The sequence below is a fragment of the Zonotrichia leucophrys genome, chromosome 15 (genome assembly GCF_028769735.1).
Source record: "Zonotrichia leucophrys gambelii isolate GWCS_2022_RI chromosome 15, RI_Zleu_2.0, whole genome shotgun sequence".
In the NCBI taxonomy this organism is placed as follows: domain Eukaryota; kingdom Metazoa; phylum Chordata; class Aves; order Passeriformes; family Passerellidae; genus Zonotrichia; species Zonotrichia leucophrys.
The window spans coordinates 10,517,061-10,522,431 of record NC_088185.1 but is presented as its reverse complement, the minus strand read 5'-3'; positions in this window follow the sequence as shown (position 1 = coordinate 10,522,431).

Genomic DNA, 5,371 nt, shown 5'->3' with positions numbered 1-5,371 from the left:
GCAGGGGCGCTCCGGCGGGGGCTGGCGGGCACCGTCTCCCCCTCCGGGGCTCTGCCCCCCCACCCTCCGCGCCGCCGCCTCTCCAGGTGAGCCGGGGCCTCCCCCCGCCGGGGGCCGGCTCGGGCCGGGGCGCGCCGCAGGCGAAGCGGCGCCGCCGAGGGGTGCGGGCGGCGGCGGGCGGCGCTCCCGCAGCGTGGCGGGCGTGCAGGGCCCGGCAGCCCCGGGCACGGCGCTGGGGGCCCGAGGGCCGCAGCCCCCGGCGCGGCGGCGGGCGGGAGTCGCGGGACCATCGCCCCCGGCGGCGCAGACGGCAAGGCTGGCGGCGTCCCGGGGGCGACGGTGGGGGAGGCCTGACTGCCTCAGCTCCCTCAGCTCCCAGGGAAGGAGCTCAGCGCCTCCGAGGGCAGAGCCGGGAAGGTGAGCACCCTGCCCCGCGGGGTGACCCCCCTGCCCACACGTGTGCCCCTCGGACACTTCCTTCACACCGCAGCCAGGACCCAGCACGGTTTGGGGGTCGTGGCCCACCTGAGTGCACCACCCGTGTGCTCAGCCTACCGACACTGTCCCATAGGTCGGCACCTATAGGTCTGATCACTATAGCAGAGAGGATTCAAAGTCTTGATCCAGATTTCACAAAGTTCAGGACAGGGGGCTGGGCTGCTGTGTCCCTGACACAGCTCACAGGAGAAGTTTTAATGCAGCTTTTGAAATGGACATAAAAGCTTTGCTAGGAGACATCATGCAAGGATATAAAAATGAAGGAGTTTGTACCTAAAAAGCCAATAACTTAACATATTTGTAATCAAACACAGGTAATTAAGTGGCAACAGGTGGTTCAGTAACGATGTTCTGTTTAAAAACAGAAAGAGATAATGGCATCAAATCAGACATGTTTCCAATGGGGAAAGGTCCCAGTTGCTTCTTGCTCATCCTCAGACAGTGATTGTGCCTCACTGCCAGACTTGGATACCTCAGCAGTTTATCTACCCAGAAAGATGAAGGTGTGATTATCGCATAATAAGCTTACTCATGCTCACTCTGCTCTTGCTGGCACATGCACAGCAGTTACTATGGGATGACAATCTTCTCTGCAACAATACAAGTGCAACTTCTCTGCAGCCTGGGGTCCCATTGCAGCCTGTGCCCCCACCACTATAGATACAGTGCTGGTCAGGGCAAAGCTGCCATGGAAAGAGGAAAATGCTGCAGCCCTGGCTCAGCGTTGCTTCATCTCATCAGCTGTGCTATCAGCACCAGATGCACAGCAGCCATGTGCAATTCCTGCCCAAGGTGCCCTCCATCCATCCCATGGATGGCAGAGAGCAGAAGAGGCTGGCCCCTCTGCCCCTGTCCTGCTCAGGACACTTGGCAGCAGCTGTTGTGGTGGCTAAATGGGCTGTTGAAGGGATTCATGGCAGGGACGTTTGTCAAGCCCCAACTTTCCACTCAAACCTGCAGTGTCATTTCAGCTCCTAATTATAGCCAAGGTACCTTTTGGGGTTTTGTTGCGGGCTGGTTTTTATTTCAGAACAGGCTGCTCCTGTTTGTTGTCAGCAGTGCAGAATCGCTACTCATGGCTGGAATATTACTCCTGGCTTTCCCTACTGCACCTGCATTGCTGGAGCCATGGCTGCTACAGGGGTTCTTCTGCCAGGAATCTCAGAGGTAGCAGGAGGCTGAAAGGAATATTTCTCAATAGTTCCATGTCTTGGGGAGTTAATTCCATCAGGATGTAACATTGCTTCTAGAGAGGCTGCTGTTTTTGGAGTTCCAGCTGGTGCTGATGAGGCATTGTTGTGAGGAAGTCCCACAGATAAAATTCTTTGCTAGTTTGACTAACACTGCCCTCACCCTCCTTGGGGTCTTTTGAGCTATTCCTGAGGACTGTAGTGCCATTTCTGACTACAGGTGGGTTGTAGCTCCTTGCCTCAATCAACTGAGCACTGCAGAATTTGGAGCATATGTCTCATTAGTGAGAAGGGACTCACCAGTGCAGGTGTGATTCATCACTTTGGAGAGCACGTCAGGGATCAGGGCATGAAACGGCCTGACTAACAGAGGCAATAGCAGTGCAGACAGGGGCCATGTTACAGAACTGAGTAACAAAACAGCAGCAGCAGCTGAAAAAGCTGTAATGGGACAGAGTGAGAGCACAAAGCAGAAACCTGGCTGTCCACAACACCTGTATCTGGGTTTCAGCTGGGAACAAACCTTAGCAGTTGAGAGCATCTGGAGTACATCCTCCCACAAATTCCTTTTGGAGGTTCTTCATGTATCTCTTTTTCTAGACAAATTAATCTTGGGATCCCAGTGGCTGCATAGCATCCACTGCATACTAAAGAGCTAGTTATTCTGGAGCCAAATGCCAGGGAACAACAGTGCCCCGCTGCAGAGAGAAGCACATTAATTCCAGCACAGCTGAGCAGCGAGATGTGCAGGGACATCTCTCCAGAGAGAGCGTGGCTCCTCTTCCATCTGGCAGCACAAAAGAGGACAGGCCTGAATCCTCAAGACATGAAGATTATATTATGTAACATGCACGCTCGCTGCTTCCCCAGCCAGAGCTGAGTTAAACTATCCGTGTGATTCAGTGCAAGGCCAAGGCAGAGAGGAGCTGTGCCTCCCTCCTGAACCTGGGGGATTCTGGAGCAAGTGAGCAGCCTGAGGCTGGCGGGGGAAGGTAGATCCAATTCCAGCGTGCAGTGACAAACAGCACTGCCTGCAAGTGTAAAATCGTGCCTTTCTGTGAGAGTGCTTATCAAAAAGCAAGCCCGTGAGCAAATGCATGAGCATTTTTGGGGGAAGGGTTTGGTCAATTCTTTTTGGCTTCGCTTGTGCATAGAGAAAATTTTTTTACAAAAATGGGAATACGGTTAAAACAAACAAGGGCTGCATTGCCTGCCCTGAATTCCATTTCAGTTAAAAGCCTAGAAAAGGAGTTTAAGAGTAAAATGTGTGAGCACTGCCCATGAAAAAAAAAAGTCTCCAGCAAACTGTTGATGGGAAGGGACAAAATGTCTGTGATGGTTTTTTTAGTTTATTTCTCCCACCTGCATTTTCAAGAATACAATCACCTAGGGTAAGGATGTCATACAAACAATTTGCTAAAGCAAACTAAAATCTAAGCTGGCCTGGGCTGAGAATCAGGATACTGATCAGGAATCTGTCCTGTAACAGAAGATGAACTGCCTAGCCCCCATTTAAGGCCTTTCCCTTTCCCCTCCATTGCTTTCAGAGGATTTTAGAAACACATCATGTTTCAATAGTCATTAGATGCCAAGTGTTGGTCTTCAGGCATATTGTATTTAGACAGGCATGTGTCTCCTCCAGAGGAAGCAAAAGCACTGACAGCTGGAGATCCTGTTTGCTTGAAGACTGGGTTTCGCTCTTCAAGTTTTTCTCCACAGGAGGGGAATAATCCTGACAGTATTACAAAGGCATTATTGTTCCAGCTGTAATCCCTGTGCTCAAATCCATCCTTCAGGTTACTTGCATCCTGATTGCAAAGAGAGAACTTCCCTTTGTGTTTGTCAGGACAGTGGCAGATAGATTGCATGTCACTGTTTTCTATGGTCAAATAGCATTGAAGGTGGAAAGGCTGCAGTGAGATCCTGTAATAACTGCAGGAATGGGAAAGGAGGATGAAGGGCAACGGAACAAAATCAACAGTCCACAAGAGAAATGGATGAATGACAGGAAAAACACAATTGCAGAAAAGTCAGATGACAGAGAGATAAGGGGCAGAAGTGTGTAGGGACAAAGGTGAAGCTCCCTGTACATTATAAAGTAAATATACAGGACTGGCCAGAGGGCCAGGCTGTGCCCACAAAGCTTGCAGTGGGAAAAACAGGTAAGTGCAATCATGAGTGTGGGAGAGGGGAATTGTTTCCAAAGAGAAGCAACAAACCTTTTCACTGTGATGCTTTGGGAGGGCACAGATCTGGGCTTGCCTCAACAGCTTCATGTTGTTGACAATGAGAGGCCAGTCACAGAAGGAGACCACATTTCACACAGAGACGATGCCCCAACCCTTTCTTAGCTTGTAAAAACAAATAACATGAGAGAAATGTAACAGAAATTCTGCTTTTCAATGGAACAGATACAACTGGGCTCCCTCAGCTACCATGCATGGCCTAACTCTAGCCAGACTCCTATGGAGGGATGCAACCTTTCCTACTCCAGGAATGTAACAAAAGTAAATAATTTCCTGGAATTACTCCTCACCCAACCTCCTTCCTACACACCCTTTCTGAGTCTCAGTCTCAGTTCATACAGCTGGGAATGCAATTCATTAAGCTGATATAGCTGCCTCAGCTTTGCAGTTGTAGAGCCCACGGCTGGCAAATGTCACTTCTTTCATATCAGACATCTCTGTTGCCAAACTACAGTCAACTTCAGAGTCACATCTCTGCAGAAAGCACTGCTCTGCAAGTGGAGGTGAGCTACAAGGCAGGCAGGAAGCACATTGAAGGTCTGAGTACAGGTTCCAGGAAAAAGCCCCAACCTCTGAAAATCACTGAAGCAAAACTGATGTGGTTTTAACAGTGGCAGTGGTCTGTCTCCACTTGACACAGTGTGGAGGCATAAAATGATAATATGACAAATAGTAAATAACAAAGGAATGCTCAATTGGTCAACTTGTCTTTGGTTTACACTGAGAACAACAATTAACTTGGGAGGGAGAAAATTAAATCACTTCATAATTTTCCACTTTTCAGAAGACCTGAGCAAAGCTCTTTGGTAAGAGCAAAGCTTTTCACAAGCTCATGCAGATGTTTTACAAGCACAATAAACTACATATGTGATAGAGTCATCTCTTTGTGAAATGTGATCTGGACTTCAGGATTATGGCTGCTTTTCAGAGAGACAGGTGGACCCTTCAGCTGCATTTAAAAGGATTCCTGATTATCAGGTAAAAAGCCTGCCTTTTTTTTTTTTTTTTTCAATTAGGAACATTTAATCTTTGCCAGTTAAAAAAAAAAAGGAAAAAGAAAAAAGGTTCTTTATCATCTGCCTAAAGAATTAGTTCAGGGAATGGAAAGAGAGCAGCGCTGAAGACCAGATACTTGCAATTTGAGTTGGAAGTAGTTTAGGGACAAAGCTGAATAAATTGCTATTGCTTGCTCATTGTCTAGCAGCCAGATCTCAGGCCAGTCTCCTGGCAAAGAAGACCTCTTATATTTATTTTGGGAGAGGGACATTTTCCAGTGGGAAGAGTATTAAAGTGTATCAAGATTATCATACATCAGTCCTCATATTTTATTCTGCCACTTTTGAGGCACCTGGGAAATCAGACTAAAAGTAGGCACTGCTTTCATCCTTTGACTCTTTCAACACCAACAACTAAAATATGAGCTGAACAACTAAATGT